General features: G+C 39.8%; 2 long non-coding RNA genes across 2 annotated transcripts in view; one reads left to right on the top strand and one right to left on the bottom strand.

Moving 5' to 3' along the window:
• Positions 1-25,505, top strand: part of LOC135966081 (uncharacterized) — a 217,079-nt gene that overhangs the window by 70,551 nt on the left and 121,023 nt on the right. The window lies entirely within an intron of this gene.
• Positions 9,061-10,769, bottom strand: LOC141408024 (uncharacterized). The gene is made up of 2 exons (XR_012420035.1): positions 10,318-10,769; positions 9,061-9,166 (listed from the first exon to the last, which is right to left on the bottom strand). It is a non-coding gene; the product is annotated as an uncharacterized lncRNA (long non-coding RNA).

Consider the following 25,505-nt stretch of genomic DNA (forward strand, 5'->3'; position numbering starts at 1 on the left):
ACCTGATTAAAGAAAAGCTTTTCTTAAGACATGGCCAGGTAAAGTGAAAAAACACAAACAAAACTATTTCTCTAAATGTGTTTCTAAATCATAAGCACAGTGACATAGGTTTCTGCATTCCCCTGCTATTCATCTTTGTATATAATTAGTCATGCAGATGATTAATTTCTTCTTCTTCCTTTTTTTTTTTTTTTTTAGATGAAGTCTCCCTCTGTCACCCAAGCTGGAGTACAGTGGTGCTATCTCTAGTCACTGCATCCTCTGCTACCTGGGTTCAAGCGATTCTCTTGCCTCAGCCCCCTAGTAGCTTGAATTACAGGAGACTGTCACTGTACCTGCCTCATTTTTGTAGTTTTAGCACAGACGGGGTTTCACCATCTTGGCCAAGCTGGTCTTGAACTCCTGACCTCGTGATACACCCGCCTGGACCTCCCAAAGTGCTGGGATTACAGGTATGATCCCCTGCACCGAGCCAATTTCATGTATAAACAAATGAAAAAATCACTGGCCATGAGGATCATGAAGTGCTTTTTCATGCATGCTTACATACACTTTTCTCAGGAGACATTGGCTAAATTGTGGATACCATTTTAAGTGACCAACATTTTTATTCATAGCTCACAAGAAATCTAAACAAAAAGAACTCCTCATCCAGTATATGCCAGGAGAAAAACAAAATATCAATCTACCCAGTCACCTGGAAAAATCAAAGTTACCAGTAGCAAACCTTATTGTGTTAGGAAGCCTTCCTGCAATGCCTTGGGTCTGTAAAATGTTCATGGAAAAAGTATATTATGTTAAAAAAAAGAATAGATTCCAGTTTTTTTTTTGCACCAAAATAAACTCATATTGCCATGCTATAACATGTCTCAGCAGGAGTTACTTGAGACATCAAGAAAAATAAGAGCAGGTTCAAAAGATCCCCTATGAGAGCAACATGAATTCTTCTAAAATTAAAGAGAGTATAAACGTGAACTTCATGGTGAAACTTGGGTAGAAGAAGGTAAAATCCTGCTATAAAGACACATGCACACGTATGTTTATTGCGGCACTATTCACAATAGCAAAGACTTGGAATCAACCCAAATGTCCATCAGTGACAGACTGGATTAAGAAAATGTGGCACATATACACCATGGAATACTATGCAGCCATCAAAAAGGATGAGTTTGTGTCCTTTGTAGGGACATGGATGCAGCTGGAAACCATCATTCTTAGCAAACTATCACAAGAACAGAAAACCAAACACCGCATGTTGTCACTCATAGGTGGGAACTGAACAATGAGATCACTTGGACTCGGGAAGGGGGACATCACACACCGGGGCCTATCATGGGGAGGGGGGAGGGGGGAGGGATTGCATTGGGAGTTATACCTGATGTAAATGACGAGTTGATGGGTGCTGACGAGTTGATGGGTGCAGCACAGCAACATGGCACAAGTATACATATGTAACAAACCTGCACGTTATGCACATGTACCCTAGAACTTAAAATATAATAATAAAATAAATAAATAAATAAATAAATAAATAAATAAATAAGAAAGAAGGTAAAATCAGTGATGCTTTCTGAAACACTGATGGGGATAATGGCCAAAAAAATTGGCAGTTCACAAGTAAGTAACTCATTTCAAGAAGGGATAAGACAAGGTTGGACCTAAAGCCCATAGAGACAGAGGATTCATATCAAATTGCATGAATAAAATTCATATTGTTTATACCCTATTAGAAGACAACCAGTAATTAACAGAACAAACAAAAGCCAACACTACAAAATTCTCAATTGGTTCTCCTTACCTGATTCTAATTGAGTAATTAATGTTGAGGAAATTTTTCACTCAATGAATGCCGAAACTATGACAAAAAGATAAGCTGCAGAGAGTAGTAGAACTTTCCATGAAATTTTAAATAAGGGGAACGAGATCTTGAAGCATTTTTTTGAAGGAATTGTAACAGGAGAAGCAACCTGCCTTTACCAGTACAATCAAGAAAACAAATACAGTCAAAGAAATAGCTACCAAGAGGTGGAAAAGTCCAGTCAAAGCAAAAGTTGATAAGGTAAGTGCAAATCTCATGGCAAGAGTTTATTGGGAAGCATGAGGCATTTTTCTGGTTGACTTTGTGGAGGGCAAAAGAATAGCAATATCTGCTTAAACTGAGAATAGGGTGAGAAAGCCCAAGCTTTAGTAGAGAAATTCCTGGGGGAGCTTCAGCAGAGTCCTTCACCGCAACAGTGCTCCTGCTCAATTCTCTCATTAAACAGGGCCATTGTGTGAGAGTTCCGATGGAAATCATTAGGCATCCACATTACAATCCTCATTTGGTTCCTTTGGGTTTCCTTTTGTTTCATAATGTCATCATGTCTGTAAAGGGCATCCATTATTCTTCAGTTAATAATGTAAAAAAGACATACTGATATCTGACATGCTGACAAAAATGTATGACAATTGGTCAATAAATATTCTCAATATTCCCCCTTTATGTTGCTCACTAATGATTAGGATTGGGAAATGGTTGAAACCCAAGTATTAGCTGTTAGAATTAAAACACACTTTGCAAATGAGACTTTAATTTTGACTCTCTTCCACAGATAACAGGAGATAGAAGGATTAAAGATCTCCCAAAGCTGTTACAGGTCATTGGGAAAATTTATAATTCGGGTGTTTATTCAGCTGAGACTTGAGCAGTGTCTGCACTGCTTGAATTTCAAAGTAAATGTGTCTTGCTTACTTGCATGAAGACACTTAGTCCATATCTCATTTATTACTTCATTTCCTCTACTCAGATCTCAGTTCTGTTAAGGATTCGGGCTGGGCCTGAGATATCACTGACCCAAGGAGGACTGAAGGTCCTATACACTCCTCCCAACATATTGCAAGATATCTATTAGGCTAGGGACTCAAATTGCTTATAACTGCTCAAATCATCATTGTACTTGGTTCTGTGAGAGTGGGGAAGGAGTACTGAGAGACACAGGATGGAGTCACAGTGGCATGTGAGAGGAAGGAAAGGAAGAGAAACCAAGTCTGTGGCCTCTCTCTTTTATTGTGCTTACCTAAGCAATTACCACAGAGTAGTGTCTTAAACAACAGAAATTCATTTATTCACATTTGCATTGTGATCATGGTGTCAACAGGTTCAGTGTTTCTGAGGCCTCTTTCCTTAGCCTCTAGACGTCTGTCTTCTTGCTATGTCCTCAAAAAGGGGCAGCCTTGGTGCATGTGGATATTTAGTGTCTCTCTGTGCATGCAGATGTCCTCTTCTTATAAGGACATCTATCAGATTGGACTATGTGCCCCCATAACAGCCTCATTTTAAGTGAATCCACACATTTCAGTTCTTACTTCGAAATATGCACATATTCTGAGAAACTGGGAGTGAAGACTTTCATCATATAAATAAGGGAAAACAGAATTCAGCCCATAGCACTACCCAATGTCTTCTCAGTCCACGACAGCAGTTTCATTTTGTTGTTCAGATATATTGGAATCATGTCTGCCTTTCTCTCATCGAAGTGCAGTCCATGAGCAAATCCAGCGGGCTCACCTCCAAATACACGGCAATATAAACACTTGCATATTCTCTACTACAGGGCTGTGGCTCATGCCATGATTCTCTCTGCAGGAAGATGTTAATAGACTTCAGCAAGTCTTGGTAACATTCTTGTTACATCGCATATCAGCTCTCCCCACAATAGCCAGAGTGACCTTTTACAGATGAAAATTAGACCATATCACATTTGTGCGTCCCATCCACCACAGTTTTTTATTACACTAGTAATCACATTTGAATTTCATATGTCAGCTTCTTCATACTCACATGACTTTCTCTTTATTGAAATGGGGGGATTCTTTGAATTGGACAGAAAGCAGAATCTTCCTCAACTTCATCTTGAATTAGCTTGACTGTAACACAAGAGGGTTGTGTCCCAGGAGAGATGAACATTAACAGAGTGGACAGACTTGTGATGTGATCGAGTAAATTCATGAAGTCCCTGTGGTCTGGGAGGGGTTCATGAATCCATGAAATCCTGGTTACATAGTTATGACACTGGTTGATATATTTTGATATTATGTTTTCTCTTATAAACACATATTTCACAATTATTTTAGGGTATTCATACTCTATGAACATATTGTAGCTATGGCTGATTATAGTAAAAATATTTCTTAAGTGTTTACTATATGCCATTTAATCTTCAGAACCAGCTTATTAGGTAAGAATACTTTTTACTACCATCTCAGGTTTATAGAAGAGCTGAGTGAGGCACACGCCAAAGTTATTAAAATAATAATAAGTGGTATAGATGGCAGCAGGTCTTCAGAGCCTCTGTTCCTGCTTACTGTACTCGCCCACTTTGTTGCTATTTACTTATATATTTATTTACCTCCAAGAAAGTCAGAAGAAACTAGGTCCACAAAAAGAAACTCAGGTACAAGTGATAGGAAATTGGTAAGGTAAAACTTGCCCTGAAACCTTGAAGATGAGGTAATAAAAACTCTTTTCCTGAATAAATACGTTTCTTCCTAAATCCTATAAATATGTACACAGAATTCTCCAGTCATGTCTTTCCTTTAATCGTTACACAAAATATACTCCTTAGAATGTGAACATCTTTGGGACACCCATGTTTTCCTCCCACAGACAGGATACGTAACCTTACTCTTCTCAACTATTTGTTTCAGTAGTATGTGTGAAGATAGTCATCCAGGATTTGATGAAGTACCACTTACTCTAATTCAGTTGATTCTCTTTACAGAGAAGCATCCCATTTTTCCTCTGGTGCCATGGAGTAGAAACAGTGAATTTATTGTTTTTTCAAATTCTTCCCCTGAGCAAGCAGTCCTGGAAGAGCATTTAGCTCGGCCTGTGCCTGCTCCTATAATTTCTATGTTTTATTTGTGGCTGAACTTTTAAAATACTAACTAATGAGGATAAAAGGAATGAACAACGCCTTTGACTTTGGTATTTGTGTGGGGCCCACTCTCAACTGCGGGGCCCAACATAGGAGACCTATTCTTGAAATACAGAGTGCCCAACACAATCAATGAAAAAGGCCTACGTCAACTTATATCTAATTAAATCTTATGGATAAGAAAGATCTTGAAGATGCCACTTTGGAAAAGCAGTCATAGAGAAGATGTAGAGAATCAGAAACTAAATGGAAAAATAGAAGTCAGAAGACAGTCCAACCCTATTGTTTTGCTGTTGTTTCATTTTGTTTTGGTTTTTAGATGTATGTTTACTAATTAGAACTCAGATGGGGTTGTATGTTAGTCCATTTCTAGTACTCTAACAAGACTGCAGACTGGGTCATGATTAAAGAACAGAAATTTCTTTCCCAACATTCTGTACACCAGGAAGTCCAAGATTAGGGCATCAACAGATTCAGTGTTTCGTGAGGGCTTCTCTTTGCTTCCAAGATGGTTCTTTGCTGCTGTGGTGGAAGAGGGGTTTAAAAACTCCACGTAAAAATAACAATCAAACTAGAATCCTATATCCACTCAGGTAATCATTTAAGTGTGAAGGTCACATTACACATCTGGCAGCATGAAAAAATCTTCATATAGTTTACTTCTCATATGCTGAAGCTATGCTAGCATGTGTTTCACAGAAGAAAACCAAAAAACAGGTAGACAGTAACTCAGGATAAGCATTATCCTATGTAAAGGGAGAAATGGGAATTTCTCTGGTCTCCATATTGAAATCAACTCTAGAGTGGCTTGTTTTAGACGTCAGGTGGGGACTGAAGAATTGGAGGTGGGAGACTTTTCCACCTTCTCTGTAGGTGTCTACTCTTCTGTTGCCCCCAAGGGGAGAGATGTTTAGAGATTCCCTCCATAGAGCTGCTTCACATGTCAGCTGGATGTTCCCAGTGCAAGTGATGTCTGAGAGAAAGAGACAGAGGAAGAGAGAGAGACACAGAGAAAGAGAAAATTGAAAAATAAAAGATGGAGCCACAGTTTCTACTAAAACTTAATCTCAGTGGTAATATACCACCATTTCTGCCATATTTTCTTGGTCATAGAAACCAATCCTGATATAATGTGGTGGGGACTACTTAAGAGCGCTCATATTAGATAGTAGGGATATTGCATAAGACTATCTCAGAGTGACAATGATTTGATAAATAATTAAAGCAGGTTTAGGAGAATAAGGGGTTCTGTGTATTCAAAGAAGGCTTTAAGGTGGTAAGATGTGAGCATACTTGAATAAAATGCAAACACATGCCTGATAAAGTTAGGAACAAACTTGGCATGCTGAAAGAATGTTAAGAACGCCAACTGTAGTGTCCAAAAAATTCAAGAGATTCAATCTTTATCAAAATATCAATGTCATTTTTCAAAGAACTGGTAAAAATAAAAAAATCCAAAATTACTCATGCAAGCAAAAAATAAGAGTCAAAAGACTCAAAGCAATCCTAGGCAAAATAAACAAATTTGGAAGCGTCACATTGCCTGAATTCAAATTATATAACAACTTTGTTCTTTTGACTTAGGATTGTCTTGGCAATGCGGGCTCCTTTTTGGTTCCATATGAACTTTAAAGCAGTTTTTTCCAATTCTGTGAAGAAACTCATTGGTAACTTGATGGGAATGGCATTGAATCTATAAATTAACTTGGGCAGTATGGCCATTTTCACGATATTGATTCTTCCTATCCATGAGCATGGTATATTCTTCCATTTGTTTGTGTCCTCTTTTATTTCACTGAGCAGTGGTTTGTAGTTCTCCTTGAAGCGGTCCTTTACATCCCTTGTAAGTTGGATTCCTAGGTATTTTATTTTCTTTGGAGCAATTGCAAATGGAAGTTCATTCATGATTTGGCTCTCTGTTTTTCTCTTACTGGTGTATAAGAATGCTTGTGATTTTTGCACATTAGTTTTGTATCCTGAGACTTTGCTGAAGTTGCTTATCAGCTTAAGGAGATTTTGGGCTAAGACAATGGGGTTTTTTTAAATATACAATCATGTCATCTGCAAAGAGGGACAATCTGACTTCTTCTTTTCCTAACTGAATACCCTTTATTTCTTTCTCTGCCTGATTTCCCTAGCCAGAACTTCCAACACTGTGTTGAGTAGGAGTGGTGAGACAGGGCATCCCTGTCTTGTACCAGTTTTCAAAAGATATGCTTCCAGTTTTTGCACATTCAGTATGATATTGGCTGTGGGTTTGTCATAAATAGCTCTTATTATTTTGAGATACGTTCCATCAATACCGAATTTATTGAGCGTTTTTAGCATGAAGGGCTGTTGAATTTTGTCAAAGGCCTTTTCTGCATGTATTGAGATGATCATGTGGTTTTTGTCTTTGGTTCTGTTTATATGCTGGATTACATTTATTGATTTGCGTATGTTGAACCAGCCTTGCATCCCAGAGTGAAATGATAGACAATGAATACGTGGGAGTATAGGAGGCAGAGGGATTGTATAATGAGGTATTAATAAATGCAGTGTTTGTTATTTGAGCGATGAGTGCCATAATGCCATGACGTAAGCACTACATAATCTGAGTAACAAAATCAAACTTTTATTTCTGCAATATATTTATTTTAATTAACAGAAAATCTAAGCATAATGCTTCTATATCCTGCCATAAAAAGAAGACAACGACCAGTGTGGCCATAGCAGAATGAATTAGGTGTAGAACATCCCCCAATTCCACAGAGAGTTAGGGGGCAATACATAGCACTTTAGCATAGGTAAAAATTCGCAGCTGGGCACGGTGGCTCACATCTGTAATCCCAGCACTTTGGGAGTGCGAGGGAGGCGGCTCACAAGGTCAGGAGTTTGAGACAAACCTGGCCAACTTCGTGAAACCCCAACTCCACTAAAAATGCAAAAAAATTAGCTGGCTGTGGTAGCATGCCCCTGTAATCCCAGTTATACGGGAGGCTGAGGCAGTAGAATCGCTTGAACCTAGGAGGCAGAGGTTGCAGTGAGCTAAGAATTTGCCACTGCACTCCAGCCTGGGAAACAGAGCAAGACTCTGTCTCAAGAAAAAAAAAAAAAATAGCATCTGGTTCTTACAAAGTAAAACTGCTAGCAATCAACTGGAAAACATAGAAAAGTAATATAATTTTATATGGCCAAGGTGAGTAATTGACTGTTGGGAAATGAATAGAACTCTTTGGTGTAAACTGCAAATGAGGCTTGCTTAGATGGGCTGATAAAGATGAAAGTAATGAAACAGGCTGCAGTAGGAAATTACTTTGAAGCTTGAACTTCACAATGATAACATAGCTTATTAGACAAGATGTAATGTGATGAAAGAGGAAAAGAGAAGAGTCAACAAAAAAATCCTAGTTTGCTAATTAATTAGATGAATTCTTTATCAAGACAAAAAAGAGTTGGAAGAGGGAGAACTTTGTAGCTGTAGGAGGGAAGAGGCAGAGGTAGGAGAAGCCTTAGGAGAGAGGAAGAGGTTCCTGGAAAGATTGACAGAGTGTTCCCAAAAGAAGGGTAGGATCAATGGTGTTAAACTGCCAAGAGGTCAAGGAGATGCTGGACTGAGAATTGACCCCTAAATGGGTGGAATGGAGGAAACACATGACCTTCACAGACTGGAAGTGAAAAGAATAAAGGCATCTATAATGTGTGCATAAGAAAACATTGGAAGTGGGAGGATGAGGAAATAAAAATACAAAATACTAAAATTTTAAAATACTAAATACAAAAATACAAAACACTAAAAATACAAAAATTAGCCATGCATGATGGTGGGCACCTATAACCTCAGATACTTGGAAGGCTGAGGCAATAGAATAGCTTGAAGCCAGGAGATGCAAGGGGCAGTGGGCAAAATTGTGCCACTGCACTCCAGCCTGGGTGAAAAAAAACTCCATCTCGGGTTGAGAGGGGGAGGGAAATAATAGAAAACAGGAAAGTAGAGAAACAGTAAAACCTTTTTTCATGGCAGCTGGCTAAATTAGGATTAAGCAGGAGGGAAGCTTCCTGGAGCATCAAGGAGAATGGTTCCTAGATGTTCTTATAATGTCTTCTTGGTCCTCATACCCCACATTCACAAACATTAAGAAACAGACACCACAATCAGAAATTGCAAGCTGATTATTTTATTGGTATATTGAAGTTAGAGCTACGACCACCTTCGTCCAATGTCATGGCATTTGAATCATTTAAATCACTGTCATCTTCTTTTTCACTTCCTGAAACAAACAGACAAGGATGTTCATAGACCAGATTTGACATGGCAGGAAATGTCTAATTCCTCCCCGGAGTTACTGCAGTAGAGTACATGAGAGCCCATCCCCTCTCTCCTCATCCCTTCTACCTCCTGTGTTTCCTTCCTAAGTTTTTGTGTGCTCCCTCTTTTGATGCCCTTCCCTTGCACAAAATGTGCTCCAAATTTTTCCTTATGTGATGAAGAGATAAGACCAATCATAGCTTGTTATTACTTGCTGCTGAGTTTGTTCAGGGATATATTTACACGGATGGTAACTGGAACACATTCTATAATAGTGAGAAGCTGAAACCACCCTCACTGTCAAGTGACAGGGATTGGTTAAAGAAATCACAAACTAGCCACATAATGGAGTGGCATAAAATTGTAAAAACAAACAGATAACCACTGAAGAGATCTACTTAGCTTCATAAACTCATGTGGAAATGTTGAAAGAAATGTATTTTTTAAATGACTAACATATGTACCTGCGTATAAATTATGGCATTACTTCTGGGGGGAAAATATTCTAATTGTCCATGTACACATAAATACTTCAAAGAGAAGATGCCCTAAAGTTAACAGTGGTAGTTTTCTGAAGAAAGGAAGCCACGTAGGATGAGTTGTGTCTTTAAATTTAGCTTCATATGTTTCCATTCCATTAGATATTTGTGGTAAGCTTAATCACGTACTTAACTGGAAAGTAAGAATTTAAAAAATGAGACACCATTTAGCTGCTGAAACTTCAGGGACCACTTGGCAGGAATACTGGACTAGAGAGGCTGGAGTGAGGCAGTAGTGAGCAAACAGTGCTCAGGTGAAAATTCTAAGTGGGAGGTCTCTGAGTGTGTGCACAGAAAACAGAGTGCCAGAGTGAACATGGTACTACTTCCTCATTGCCAATACCATTTAAAACAGATTATTAGGAATAGTGCTTCTCAACATGGGAATTCCTTAAAGAGCTTGTTACAAATACACGGCCTTGTTACCCATTTCCAGAATATCTGAACACAAATCTTTAGAAATGGGTTCTATGACAAAACGATATGACTGGGCTTTTAGTTGTATCTCTGGCACAGGAAAGCTGGAGACCTGTAGCAATTAGAGCATTTGGTGAAGAATCAACTGGAATCATACCTGTCATTGAATCCTAGATTACTGGGGAGACTGTCCCTGGGGAGGTCCGGCGGGTCTGCCCCCTTGAGGAGGGGATGGTGGTCCCTGGGGCTTTCCAGCAGGAGGTGGCTGAGCCTGCTGGGCATTGCCTCCTTGTTGGGGTGGTCCTTGTGGCTTTCCTGGAGGTGGGGGACCTTGAGGTTTGTTGCCTCCTTGTTGGGGTGGTCCTTGTGGCTTTCCTGGAGGTGGGGGACCTTGAGGTTTGTTGCCTCCTTGTTGGGGTGGTCCTTGTGGCTTTCCTGGAGGTGAGGGACCTTGAGGTTTGTTGCCTCCTTGTTGGGGTGGTCCTTGTGGCTTTCCTGGAGGTGGGGGACCTTGAGGTTTCTTGTCTCCTTGTTTGGGGGGTCCTTGTGGCTTTCCTGGAGGTGGGGGACCTTGAGGTTTCTTGCCTCCTTGTTGGGGTGGTCCTTGTGCATTTCCTGGAGGAGACTGGGGACCTTGGGGCTTCTTGCCTCCTTGTTGGGGTTGTCCTTGTTGATGTTCTGGAGGAGAAAGAGAGAAGAGAAAGGCAGAGTAAAAGCCCACACAAGATTCACTGAATAGTGACAGTAAATTTTGATCAGCTAGGGTAAAAAGCTGAGGGGGAAACGCACAAAAATGGGACCAAGACACTAATTTCTTTGCATTTTCGGTGAAGACATAGAACTCTGGAATAGAACGCTAGGGAAGAACAAAGCAGTTGGGGGACTCTCAGTATAAAGAGGAGTCAGAATGAGGATGCTGCCCATTTGTCTGTCATCTCCCAGCAGGCACTCCTGGTCGGAGAATGAGACAACCCACTCCTGCTGATATCTAAGCTAAGCATTTCTGCCATTCAATTTTGTGGCCTGCTCACGGTCCCCAGAATCAGGGTTGCAGGAAGATTGCCTGTATTATTAGGGGCACTAATATTCATCAATTCCTGAAAGGTTAATGTTGATAAGAAGACACTGGAGAGCTGATCCATTCATCAGCAGAAAAAGACAGTCAAAACAGATTGAGAACGAATTGGGATTTACCTGATATTAGGGAGGGAGATTCATCCTGGCTGACATCTAGAAGAGAAGCACAGGACGATGGGAAAAGTTACATCTGGAATCTTTCAAGACTCACAAGTGTTCTACAGGGAAAAGGGTCTTCTCACCACACCCCATGCATCTCCTAAGTTAACTCGTCAGCCACTGTCTGTGAAGCAGCTGAAAGGAAGGAAGGTGTAAGGGGAGGCAGGGTTCTTAGGACAGAGCAGCAGCCCTGAACTCAACATAGAAGAGCCCCTTTTTTCCCTCCCTACCATCCTCAGGACTTAATGCTAATTTAGTTTACACATGCCAGGGACTTCAATGTGATAGTTTGGTATTCTTATGCCCTCCACCTACTAGAAATACATTGCTTCTGTATGCATGCTTTCTCAATTGGCATAACCAGAAATAATCATTGCAATACAATCTTACCCATACCACTCCCAGCACATTGAAATACCTCATGTAGGGGAGAGAAAAATGACAATGATTGGCTCTGATATTTCTGTATCTCTAGTGAGACAGAAACAAGTGTTCCATCCAATTCTCTGTCTCTTCAGTGTCTCTGATGTGTATTTATCTCCATCATCGATGCTGATTCACTGCACAGCAAGGACACCATCATCCCTCTATACTTACTGAGATCAGTATAGGTTGTTCACAGCTGGACTTGCCTGAATCTGCCTTGCATTTTCCACTGCATCCTTCACAGCACAATCATATCTCTCTATAAATGCAAATCTTACCTTCTCATTCCCCTGGAACAAATTCTTTAATGGATTTCATTGTACGTTAAATAAATTAGAAACCCTTAGTGTGGAATGAGGGTGCAATCGGTCTCCTGATCCCAGGCCTGAAAACTTTTCAGCCCCATCTGGGTTTTCATTCTCTTCTCTTCCCCCTAATTACCATTATCCCCTCCTAAGCCCCACGCAGAGTCACTACCTCTTCTTCCCCTTCTGTTTTACCTTCATGTAAGTTCTGAGCTGAGCTCAGGGCCAGCAGGGCCACTGACAGCAGAATCAACAGCATCTTGCAGGAGACTCTGGAGTTGCTCCCAACACTGTGCTGGGAGGAACGGGGCTGCTCCCTTTATGAAGAGAAGCAAAACAATGACACCTTTCAGCTCCACACTGCGGGGACCTCACCACCTCAGAGACTGGGCTCTGCTTTGCTCACTGCAGGTCAGGTGTATCCCTTATTTTTCTTTGATACTCTAGCCCAGAGGGATGGGTTGGGTCGGATATGTTGTTAGTGTCTTATTTTTAAAAGGTACAACTGTGACTTGAACAATGGTTTTGAAGGGACTGTGTCCAAGCCATCATCACTGTGTCATAATTGAACCTTAGAAATCATTAGAGTTTCAATCTTTTAGGTAAGACTATCATCCGCTTTCCACTGTGCTATTTATTTCTGTTTATGTGTGTGTAAGCAGTGACGCTACAGCCAGCAGTGAGGATGGTCAATATCTCTGGATCTATTTATGCCCTATTTTCATCTCTTGTGATTTGTGTGGACAGATATTTTCATATTTAGCTAAATTTTTGGTGCGATAGAGATGGTTTCTGCTCTCTGTGAGATGTGAGAAAACAGCACACTCCTGGGCACACATAGATGACAGAAAGCTGCCCCACAGCCTCCTCAGGCTACAGATATTGTTCAAGCTTCTGTGGATCTCACTCAGCTCAGGGACGGCTTAGTGCTTTACATCACAGGAAAGCTAAAATTTTGTATTTTAAACTATTATTAGAGGTTGCTAAGGCAAATGGACACAGAAACCACCAGGAAATTTCTAGACCTGAGAAAACTGAATACATAGTTCTCTGAGGCAATCATGTGATCTCATGTCACTAAAACATCCTTCATGTTCTTCCCTTTCTCTGGAATATTCTCTAAAATGCACTCTCTGCTTCATTTCTTTTGGGTTTTGTATCAAGTTCCTACCACTGATAATTAAGTGGCCACAAATCTACATTCAAATAAGATAATCAGATACCACCCTCAAAGCCTCAATTGCATTGTATTGGTTTTCTCAGATTGTTCTTTCACAAAGAATATTTTTTCTACAAAATTCTGATATGCATTCCTCTGCAAGTTCTTTCTAGTACTTCTTTATTCCTATTTTGTTTTCTGAGTCAAGATCATTATGTGTATTTTTATTATATATCTGACTTTTTCCCATGAATTTGGTGAGATTTCCTTTATTTAATCTTCTATGTAATAGGATATAGTACTCCTCACCGCCTTTTTTCATTCTTCTCTGAAAAAAGAAGAATTCTTTTCATTTATTTCACAATAAATGTTGTTTCCAAAAAGCCCTATCAGAGTCCTGCATTGCTAACCCTTCTTTTAGCTGCTGATTCTTCCATCTGATAAATCCCTGCTCATCATTTCATGGAATAGACAGGTTAGTCAGATTCAGCAGCTGCCATTTTCCACTTAGATCTTCTGTGTGTCTTCTTGTGTAATTGTTCACATTTTGTGCACGGCTGGTGTTAATTTGAGGACAGCTTTGTTGGAGGTATGATGGGATAGAGAGTGTGTGCAACAGTAAATCCTAAACATGGCCTCTTGACCATTCTGGATGAGTGGATTCTGGTCTTTCCATATGAGAATCTGGCTGGCCCTTCTCAACAGTTGCGGGTCATAGCACAGGGAGACTTCCTCATACAAAAGGCTTTCCTACGAATAACTTTGCCCTTGCAAGGGAACCAGGCCGGTTGGTATTTTCCCTGGCATAAATACAGACATAGATGTACTGGAAAGGCGAGTACATTACTAATTGGCAATTGTTTCTGGCTCTATGGAAAGTGGATTTGTTCTAGCTGAGCTTCATGAGTTTTCTCTTAGGCAGAGAGTAGTTGCTTGGTCCCAGCAGATCCCACTGTATTATGGAGATTTGTGTCTCTGGTCTCACCAAACATTGTTTTCCATAGGAACTGGGGATGAGCAATCCTGCCTAGGTGGCTTAAGTTAGACCATCAGGTAACAAAGGAATGTCAGAGACAAGGAGCAGCAAAAAGGCCAGGCTGACATTGCCTGATTATGTCACCAACTGAGGTTGCTGCAAGCCTGAGACAAGACTCACTTGTCCTTGGCAGGAGAGTACAGAAAGAGAACAGAAATGCCCCTAAAGGTGACTCATTTCAGGCCCTTTCCCTGACCTTCTCCAATGTCAGCAATGAGTAAAGTTTATCAGGAAACCATAAATACCAGCTCTGCACTCAACAGACAAAACAAAAAGGGAAGTGATGAAAATGCAGAAAGAGACACTGTCTGTGAGTGAGGGTGGGTGAAAGACAGAAGCAGGACTGCTGCAGGAGCTTGGGCACCTAGAGGTGAGTGGCAGCCCTCAGCACTCCACTTACCTTCTAATATCCATGTTTATATTCTGAGATCCTGAAGGAACAGTCGTCAACATATGAAATTTTAGGAAACACAATTCAGTTCTCATAACAGCTCCCATCCTGTTCTAAGTCAAGTGTTCCGTGGTTCAAAAATCCTCACTCCCTTCACGCACTGCGCTTTAGCAAGTCGAGTTGACTCCGCTTTCAACACTCATCCCAAATAGAACCACTTGCACAATCTTTACTACAAGGTCAGAGTTCAGGCCATGATGCTCCCTCCTGAAGGACTTTAATATCCTCAGCTGCTCTTGGTAACATTCCTACACCAGCACATCCCATATATCTTCCCCTCACATCAGTCAGGGTGATCATTGAAAAGTAGGAATTAGATCATAACACTTTTGTGCATCAAATGCTCTTAGGATTTTCTTCTGCACTTGTAATAAGATCCAAAATTCATGCCTCAGCTCTCTCACACCTACACATCTCCCTCTTGTTAAAGACTTGGAAGCTCTGTGAATGGAACAGAAAGCAGAATCTTCCTCAACTTACTCTGTTCATTGTGTAAACCAACCATCCTGATAATACAGTTGTGTGTGAGAATTCAGCATTCCTTTGACTTTTCTAAAAACTTTGGTTACACTAGTAGGATGGTCATCTTTATATTTTTATTTCATGTTGACGCTCTCTAATACATATATTTCACAATTATTTGAGCGTATTTGTATTCTTTCCATTTATCCTAGCATAGGCTGATTATAATAGAAAACATTTCTTCAGCATTTACTATATGATATTCAATCTTTAGTACCATTATATTAGGGAGGTGTGACTATTATTATTATCTTAATTTTGTAGATGAGTTGACTTACGTGCGTGCCTAGGTTCATATAAAGGTAGTAAGTGCAATGGAAGGCAGTCAGTTCTCAGAACTGAGTTCTTGCCTACTGTGCTCCACTGGTTACTTGCTCTTCATTCATTCATTTCTTTACAAGAAAGTGAAAGGAAATGAGATTCACAGAACAAAAACAAGTTTCTCTTAGAATATTTTCAAGGTTAAATTTTCCTGAGACTTTAACAGCTGAGGTGAGAAAGAATATATTTTCCTGGGTAAACATGTTTGTTTGATATCATAATCACATACAAACATATTCTAATATTCTGCTTTACCCCTTGGCATTTATATAAAGACGCTCAGGAATTAATTCCTTTTTTTTCTAATTACAAATCCCTGTCAATGTAGATCCTGTATGTACTTCCTTAATCCATGCTACATGCATTTTTCTTGGGTGACATATTAGCATTGACAAATTTTGTGTATGCCCTTTTAAATTGACTAAATTTGATCCCTCTAATCACAGTGGATCTAAAATTCTAGGAATCCAAGAGGGAACCTGGTCAGATAATTGTCTAAGAAAGGATAAGTTGTCCACCACTTACATAGCTTTCAGTTTTCTGGATGAAGATGTCGCCTTTGTCCTGCCCCCAGAGCTGGTGTTCCACCCTCAGTGACTGCGGCCGTAGAAGGCATTGGTCATCAGCCTAAGGTCAAGTGTCTGTAGCCTCAGCTTATCACTGTTCTCACAATGTCAGAGTGTATTCTTCACCTTTCAGTTACCCTTCCTATCAGTTCATAGAGAAGTAAAATCACAACTTATCTCATAAGAAATACAAAGCAATGTATGTCACCCTCAAATTTTTCTGATCATGTACAAAGACGGTAAGCTGATACATTTAAAAGAGGAATTTCATTAAAGTAATTAATCAATGACTCAGTGACCTATCTCTTACAAAAGATGTTGTCTCTTCTGCTTAAGAACCACAAATTATTATTGTATTTCATTGATTTTGAAGTCCACATGTATGCATATTTATCATCTTGGAAATTGTTTTAAAATATGATCACGACAGAATCATTCATCTAATGTTTTCTTCTTACAATGGTACCTTGACATCCTCTCTTGAAGGGGTAAAGTCTGTTTTCTCCCCCTTGACCTTGGGTGGAACTTCCTTACTACCATGACCAGCCGACTATATCAGAAGTGGTACTTTGTGACTTTTGAGTCTAGATCTTAGAAATGCCATGAAATTCAAATTGGTCTTTATGGAACCTGCCACACTCTGTGAGGAAGCCCATGCTAAGAGACAGGGATAGAACATTCATTTTAAAAATCATTGGATACAAAATTGTATCTAAACAATATTCCAAAACCAAATTTGTTTCAGTGACCCAATTGCTATATATATCATATATTTCTACACATGTGTGGCTACATAGCTAAGGATTTATGGAGTATTCCTTTCTACCTTGCATAGTGATGTTTCAGATGCCTTAGCTCTTCTAGCACTTACAATAGCACTTCGAGCATTTTTTGCGTTTCTTGTATTATTACTACACTTTAAGTTCTATGGTACATGTGCACAACGTGCAGGTTTGTTACATATGTATACCTATGTCTACAAAAATGGCTATTTTCCAACACTGCTGTAAATGTACTGTGGGATTGCAGATTGTACATGGAGGAATCTAAAGAATGTACTTTAGTGGTGACTGAAGGACCTATTGAAATGAGATATGGCTATAGATTCTTGCTCTTCACCAGTTTTTCCTTTGAAGAACATACTCCTTGCAGAAGGGTGCCTTCCCTTAGTATTTGTGGTGTTTCTACCTCGAAGTATGGAAGGAATGGTCAATGTTAGCAATGTGTTCTTTCCTTTACAACTTACAGCAGGGTAAGGAAAATTCTCATGTTTGACTGTAAAAGCAAGGGCAGCTTCTTGGCCCTAATCCATTTCTGCTAGTGTCCTGGACCCATCTGTCTCCACATCTGTGTACCAGAGATGGTGCTGACTGTGGCAATGACCAACACATGGAGGTTCTTTGATTTTTAATGGGAAGAGTCATGTCCCCAGAAGTTTTCTATTTGAATGAAGACGTTCCTTCCCTGATTTCCAGGACATATCACTCTTGTTTTTTCTGAAGAATTCATGAGTGGAATACCACGTAAGGCTGTAGACTTTTGTATTCTTTCTTTACCTGCTCTTTGGTTTTCCTTGGGGGGGATTCTCTGACAGACTTACTAAGTGAGGCACTGGAACTCTGCCCCCATTTCGTTCCCTTCTCACCCAGACTTCATGTTTGCTTAGCTGTGTCCACTCTTGGGAAGAAGAGAGAATATGATGGTAGCTCATGAGGACAGGTCCAGTTTGCAGCCACAGCCTAAGACTCAACTGAATAAACACCTGGATTTTAAGTCTCCCCAAAGGTGTGCAACAGCTTTGGGGGATCTTTAACCATTTTCCTTCTGTTATCTTTTGAATGCAGCAAAAACAATAAGTGTTACATGGAAAGTTTGTTTCAATTGTGCCACCTGGTGCTCAATTTACAACCATTTCCCAATCCTACTTGTTAATGAGCTATATAAAAGGAGAAGATTTATTGACCACTTGTCATACATTTTGGTCACCATGTGAGCTATTGATATGTATTTTCTACATCATTAACTGAAGAAAAATGGATGCCTTTTACAAACATTATAAGACTACAAAACAAAAATAAATCCAAAGGAACCAAATTAGGAGTGCAATGTGGAAGGCTAAAGATTTACCATCAGAACTCTCATATAATTGCCCTGTTTGATTAGAGAAATGAGCAGGCGTAAGGTCATAGTGAAGGACTCTGCTTAAACTTTCCCAGAGATTCGTCTACTAAAGCTTTGGCTTTCTCAAAATATTCTCGGAATAAGAAGATACTGTCATTCTCCTGAAAGTCAACCAGCAATATGACTTGAGCTTTCCAGTAAACTTTTGCCATGACCTTTGTGCTCTCCTCATCCACTTTTGTTTTGACTGGACTTTTCCATCTCTTGGTAGCCATTGTTTTGACTGTATTCGTTTTCTGACTTCTGCTGGTGAAATCCCTTGTTATCTCCTGTTATAATTCATTGAAGAAATGTTTACAGTCCTCATCGCTCATATTTAAATTTTTAGGGAAAGTTCTGCTCTTGTCTGTACTTGATCTTGGTGACACAGGTTGGGTATCCATTAAGTGAAAAGTTTACTAAACTTTAATCATTCAGTTAGAATCACGTAAATTGAACCAACTGAGAAGTCTGCAGTGTTGGCTATTGTGTATGCTGCTAATCGTCACACATCTTCTCTTAGGGTATAAAGAAGATGAATGCATACCTTGCTATATGATGTGGATCATCTGTCACTGTAGGTTTTAGGTTCAACATTGCCGCATTCCTTCTTGAAATGAGGAACTCCTCATTGAATTTGTGAACTGCTGACTTCTTCAACCAGTGTCAACTTACCATGTGCCACATAGGACAACATTTTGGACACCATCAATGATTTCACCTTCTTCCACCCAAGTATCACCGTAAATTTGATGTTTCTACTCTAATTTAGGAGAATTCATGTTGCTCTTCTAGGGTCTCTTTTGAAACAGCTACCTTATTTTTCTTGATGCCTCAAACTAGCTCCTGTTCGGAAATGTTATGGCAAGATATTCAAATTTCATTTGGTGCCAAAAAACTTTGCAATCCATCATGGTATTTCTTCTGTTTTGTATTTTTTTCTTTTTTTTTTAATTTTATTTATTTATTTATTTATTTATTTATTTATTTTGAGACAGAGTTTCACTCCGTCGCCCAGGCTGGGGTGCAGTGGTGCAGTCTTGGCTCACTGCAAGCTCCACCTCCAGGGTTCACTCCATTCTCCTGACTCAGCCTCCCGAGTAGCTGGGACTACAGACTCCTGTCACCACACCAGCTAAATTTTGTATTTTTAGTAGAGACGGGATTTCAAGGGTGGTCTCGATCTCCTGACCTCGTGATCCTCTGCCTCGACCTCCAAAAGCGCTGGGATTACAGGCATGAGCCAGCAAGCCTGGCCCATTCATGATATTTGTTAATAGAATACATATTTTCCATCAACATTTTAACAACCCACAGCACATAGGAAGGCATCCTAACACAATAAGTTCTACAAGAGGTAACTTAGACTTTCCCAGCTGACTAGACAAATTGGTGTCTTGTTTTTCTCCTAGCATACATAGGAATGTTTTCTGAAGATGGGATATAATACCAGTGGCCAAATATTCTCCGGCTACAGGGAAAGTGTAACATTGTAACTGACATTCACATGCTTCAAGAGAGACACAGAGTGCTTGGGCCAGCCTGGTGTCCTGGTGTTATTGAATGATTTTCTCTGGTTTCACCAAACATTATTTGGAAAGAGAAGCTGGTGATGAGCAGTCTGGCCTAGGTAGCTTATGGTGGCCCATCAGGTAGGGAAGAAACCCAAGAGAGTAGAAGCAGAGGGGAGTGTCAGGCAGATGTGACTCCCTGTGTGAGTCACTGGGGAAGCTGCAGTCCTGGTTAGAGGCAGGCTACTCCTCGTCTGCTGAGTACAGGAAGACAAGAGGTGATGCTTCCAAATATCACTCAGCTCATGCCCTATTCCTGACCTTATCCTATGTCAGAAATGCGTGAAAGAGATTAGCATATCAGGAAGGAGTAAATACCAGGTATCAAGCTACCAGAGACAACCAAAACAGAGGTTACCAAAGAACCGAAGGAGACAGTGTCACTTGGGGTGAGGTCTAAGCAAGGAGCAGGACTGCAACAGGAGCTTAGGCACTTGTCCATGAGTCTAGGACCTCAGCAATCCACTTGTCACTTAAAATAAATGTCAACTTACTCTGTGCCAAGAAGGACTCTTGATTTCTCCTTCCTAAACCCTGCTCTCACCTGACTTTCTTCATTATGGCTGTCCAAATGAAATATCAAAGACTAGGTATTCTCCAGCAACAGGAACTACTTTTCAATACTTGATGCTGTAGTTCCACGAGGAAGGTGTCAGAAGGTTCAGTTCTTCTGGTCCCTGCCTGCTTGCCGTCTACATATCTGCCTACTTGCTCCGTTTCCCATGGGTCTGCTTCTATACATACATAATTCTTGTGTCTCTCTGTGTGCAAATTTCCAGTTCTTATAAGGAATTTCTGCTTCTTATAAGAAAAGCAATCTTATTAGATTTAGTCCCACTGAAACTCCCACATTTTAGCTTGATCACGTCTTCTTAGGGCTATTTTCTAAACACTTTCTCATTCTAAGGAACAAGAGGTTGGCTGTGGATTTTTGTATACCCACGCCTATCATATTTTGCTAAATATTTGGTTATATAGAGATTATTTCTTTGGAACTTTGAGCTGTGTGAAGACAACACAAACCTGGCCATTCATGGCTGACAGAAGATTGACCCTCAGCCTGGTCAGACCCACACAGATTGTCTAATATTCTTTGGATCTGGCTCTAGTCTGAAAAGTCTTGGTGTTGAAGGATGCAGGTGTCTTCATGCATTCTATTATTAATATTCATGGGGAGATTAAAACAAAGTTGGCCACGAAAACTATGAAGGGGTTCTAGAAATCAACAGAATGAATACACAGTTCTTGAATGAGACATCTTATTTCGTGCTTTCAAAAATTTTTCCTTGCTCTACCCCTTTGTTAGAATGTTTGATCAGATTCAGTTTGGGCTATACATCTTTCAGGAAATTTTTTTTAATACAGACTCTCACTCTGTCACCCAGGCTGGAGTGTGGTGTCGTGATCATGGCTTACAGCATCCTTGAGCTCCTGTGCTCAGGGGAATCCCGCAGCTTCAGCCTCTTGAGTTGCTTGAATTACAGATTCATGACACCCACCATGCCCATTTATTTTTTTAATTTATTTTAATTTTTTTTTAAGAAATGGAGCCTCACTTTGTTGCTCAAGCTGGTCTTGAACTCCTGGCCTCAACGGATCCTCCCACCTCACTCTTCCAAAGTCCTGGGATAACAGGCATGAGTCACCACATTCAGTCATTCTTCCAGGAACAATTTTTAATCACCCCCACTTATAATGAGTGGCCACAATCATATACTGCAATAAGATAGTATGATACCCACATAAAAGCCTCAAGCTTATTGCATTGGTCTATTTCTTAGTACCTGTGCTGTTTGCCAGATTGTTCTTCCATACAGAAAATTTTTCCTTTTTTGCAATATTCTGAAACTAAATTCTACCCACTCTCTTTCTAATATGTATTTATTGACATTTTGTATTCTAAATCAAATTTCCCTCTGTTTATTTTTCATCTTACATGTGGCTTCTTTTTAATGAAAATTTGGAAAATTGTTTAATCTTCTAAGTAAACATCAATAATTCTTCTTACCCCTTTCTTTTCATTTTTGTTTTTAAAATTTGGATCAATATACTGCATTTTCCAAGTTCTGTTTACTGAGTTTATGTTGGTAGCTCTCTTTTCATCTGCTGCCTTTTCTGTTCTTTCAAGGAGTTCCTGCCCACCCTTTCACCCTTTTCGTGGAAAGTGTAGGTGTGTCAGTATCAACAACTGCCACTTATCATTTCTGGTCTTGAATAAGTCTTGTGCTGTCATTCAGTTTTTGTTCATGGATAGTGATAACTTCAGGATGACCTTGTTAGAGGTTTTGTGTGTGGAGCTGTGACTGGAAATCCTAAAGACAGGCCACTCGATCGGTTGGATAAGAGGATCCTGTGTTGTACACATAATAATCTATTACTGCTCTTCCAGAAAGGTTTGAGAATACAAAGGGATTCCAAAAAGTTTGTGGAAGAATGTTATTACAGTATGAAAGAAGACAATATAAACTTTATTTCTTAACATAAGCTCCATCATATTCAAGAAGTTTTGCAAGTAATGATACAAGTAATTTAGCCTATCTACAAAGAATTCAAGGTCCTGGGAATGTCAACATATGAATGCAGTCTTCTCACATTATTAACTGAAGAAAATAGAGTACACTTTAAAGATATTTTAATATTAGAATAAAAGAAGTCCAAAGATACTGCATCACTACTGCAAGTTGGATGCCTAGTGATTTTCTTTTTTTCTTTCTGTTGTATTTACATAGGTTGGGGAACAGGTGGTGTTTCATTACGTGTGTAAGTTCTTTAGTGGTGATTTGTGAGATTTTGGTGCACCCATCATCAGGGCAATATACACTGCACCCAATTTGTAGTCTTTTACCTCTCACCTCTTTCTGACCATTTCCCCCTGAGTTCCCAAAATCCACTGTGTTGTTCTTTTCCTTTGCATCCTCATAGTTTAGCTCCTATTCATGAGTCAGAACTATGGTGTTTGGTTTACCAATCCTAGGTTACTTCACTTGGAGCGATAAGATCGACTTATGAGACATTGGAGAAAGTTAGGCAAAACTTTAGCAGATGAATGCCCAGAAAGGCTTTAGCAGGCTCCTTGTCCATCACAATAATGCTCCTACTCATTCCTCTCATGAAACAGGGGCAATTTGCCAGACTTTTGATGGAAAGCACTAGGCATTCAATCCCATCCATTTATCTGCTAAAGATTTGGCTAACTTTCTATAAATTCCAAACTCTTTCATAAGTCGATTTTATCATTCTTGGGCCCTCCCAAAAGTTAACAACCAACATACCTTGAGCATCCATAAACACTGTTGGCATATTTGCTTTTGTCACGTTTACTTAGACTATACCACATCCACCTCTTGGTAGCCATTGCTTTGATTGTGTTTTTCCCTTCGAGGGGTACTGGTAAAGCTACGTTTGATCTCCTGTTACAACTCTTCATATACATACTTAGGATCTTTTTTTCTCTTCTCCTTCCTACTTGTTTACTTTTTCATTCAACGTTCTGTTCTTGTCTCTGGCTGACTTAAGTACAGCAGTTTTGGCCCTCATCAAGTGGATAGTTTGCTCAAGTTTAATTTTTCAATCAGAAAAAATTGTGTAATCTGAACCAATTTATCTTCTTCTTGTGCTAGCTCTTGTTTCTGTTGTAAATTGTCAGGCCTCTTCAATTAGGCCAAACGAAGATAAAATTTGTGCCCATAAATTGATGTGTACGGTCTGCTGCTGCAAGGTTTACCTTCACCATCATCTCATCAATTCTTAAAGTGAGTTATCCGTTATTGAATGGCTGATTTACTTGCACACAAATATCTCCTAATGCATCCATTAGATGATGTCCCCATCCCTCCACCCAATCTTCACCCTAAACTTGATATTTGTTCTTCCTACAATATTAGTAGAATTTTTGCTGCTCTGATAGAGGCTGTTTTCAAACTGCTTTCTCAACCCTGTTAGTGACTGAACTAGATCCTGCTCAGACATCTAACAGGTTAGTACAAATGTATTTTTTTAAAAAAAAGTTTATATTCGTGCATAATTTTAAAAATATGTATTTTCCACAAACAATTTGAAGATGCCTTATATTATTAGAAGCCTTCCTCATACAATGAGGTTTGCAGATTACTCTGCCATTGGCTGGTGATCAGGGAGATTGCTGTTTTCCTCCCTCACCCCTTCTGCAATACTAGGGATGTTTGCTAAAGAGGAAATATATTACCAGTTAGCAATTCTTCTTTGGCTATGCAATATTGAAACAGTTGTAGTGTGGCTTTATGTGCTTCATGGGGGCCATAAGGTATTGCTTGGCCTAGCAGGCACCCTCATGATATTGGGATGACTGTCATTGGTTTCTACACACACTCATTGGACAGGGAAACTGGAGATGAATGGTTCTGCCTAGTGACTTATGGTAGACCTTCAAGTAGGAAAGGAAGATCAGAGGGAAGGAGCAAATGGGAGTGCCTCGCAGACTTGCCTCATTGCATAGGTTGCTGTAGAAGTGGTAGTCCTGGTGAAAGAAAGACTCCCCGTTGGCTTGGTGAGTACAGGAAGACAGCAGACATTGCCTTCAAATATCACTCAGCTCAGGCCCTTCCTCTGATGTTGTCCATTGTCAGCAGTCAGTGAAAGAGATTTGTATATTAGGGAAGAATAAATATTAGCTATGAACTCTCAACACACAAACAAAACAGAGGTGACAGAAGAGTGGAAAGAGGCCCTGTCAGTGAGTGGGGGTGGGTCAAAGCGCAGAGCAGGTCTGTAGCAGGAGCTCAGGCATCTTTTGGTCAGTTGAAGCGCTCAACAGTCCATTTGCCTTCTAATATGGGTGCAGGCATGACATGTGCCAAACAAGGTTCTTGATTTCTGCGTCCTAAACTGCTCTCCCCTGATGTAGTTTGTTATTGTTATGTCTGCCCTAAAAAAAATACCATACACTGTGTAAGTTGCACAAGAGAAATTGATTTTCTCACAGTTTTGGAGGCTCACAGTCCATGATGAAGGTGTTAACAGGTTCAGTTCTTATAAGATGTCTCTTCTTGGATTTGCCTTGGCTAATTTAGTTTTTTTGTCTTCACACACCGCAATCATTTACTTTCTGAAAAATGTTCACAGTCTGTAAGGTATTTTTCAAATTTCAGACAGTATATATGTTAGTTCTGAAATTTCTATTTGATTATTTTCTATAGTTCCTTTATCTGCTGGAAAGTTTTTTCACATTTAGTTTGAGAATGTTCACACTTACCTCACAAAGGATGGCTATAAGAGCTGCTTTAAAGTCTCATCATTTCCATAACTAAGTTGTTTCAAGGTTTTCATGTCTTGATTATACCCTTCATTAAGAGATGGTCAATTGTTTATGGTTTTTAAAAGTATATTGAGTAATTTTCTATTTTATGCCTCACATAGGCGGTTTCTCTGTTTACAATACACAAAAAGTTCAATAAGGCAAGCTTTGGACATTGAAGATCGGAGGCACTCAGGCTACATCATGATCCACCCACTGGCACCACTGGCAGAAGGGTTAGTCCCACTGACATTATTCTACTTGGAGCTTCTATGTGGATGATTCTCCTTGGCTCTTATGAGATAAAAGTATAACTATTT

This window comes from Macaca fascicularis, chromosome 11 (genome assembly GCF_037993035.2).
Source record: "Macaca fascicularis isolate 582-1 chromosome 11, T2T-MFA8v1.1".
Taxonomy (NCBI): Eukaryota; Metazoa; Chordata; class Mammalia; order Primates; family Cercopithecidae; genus Macaca; species Macaca fascicularis.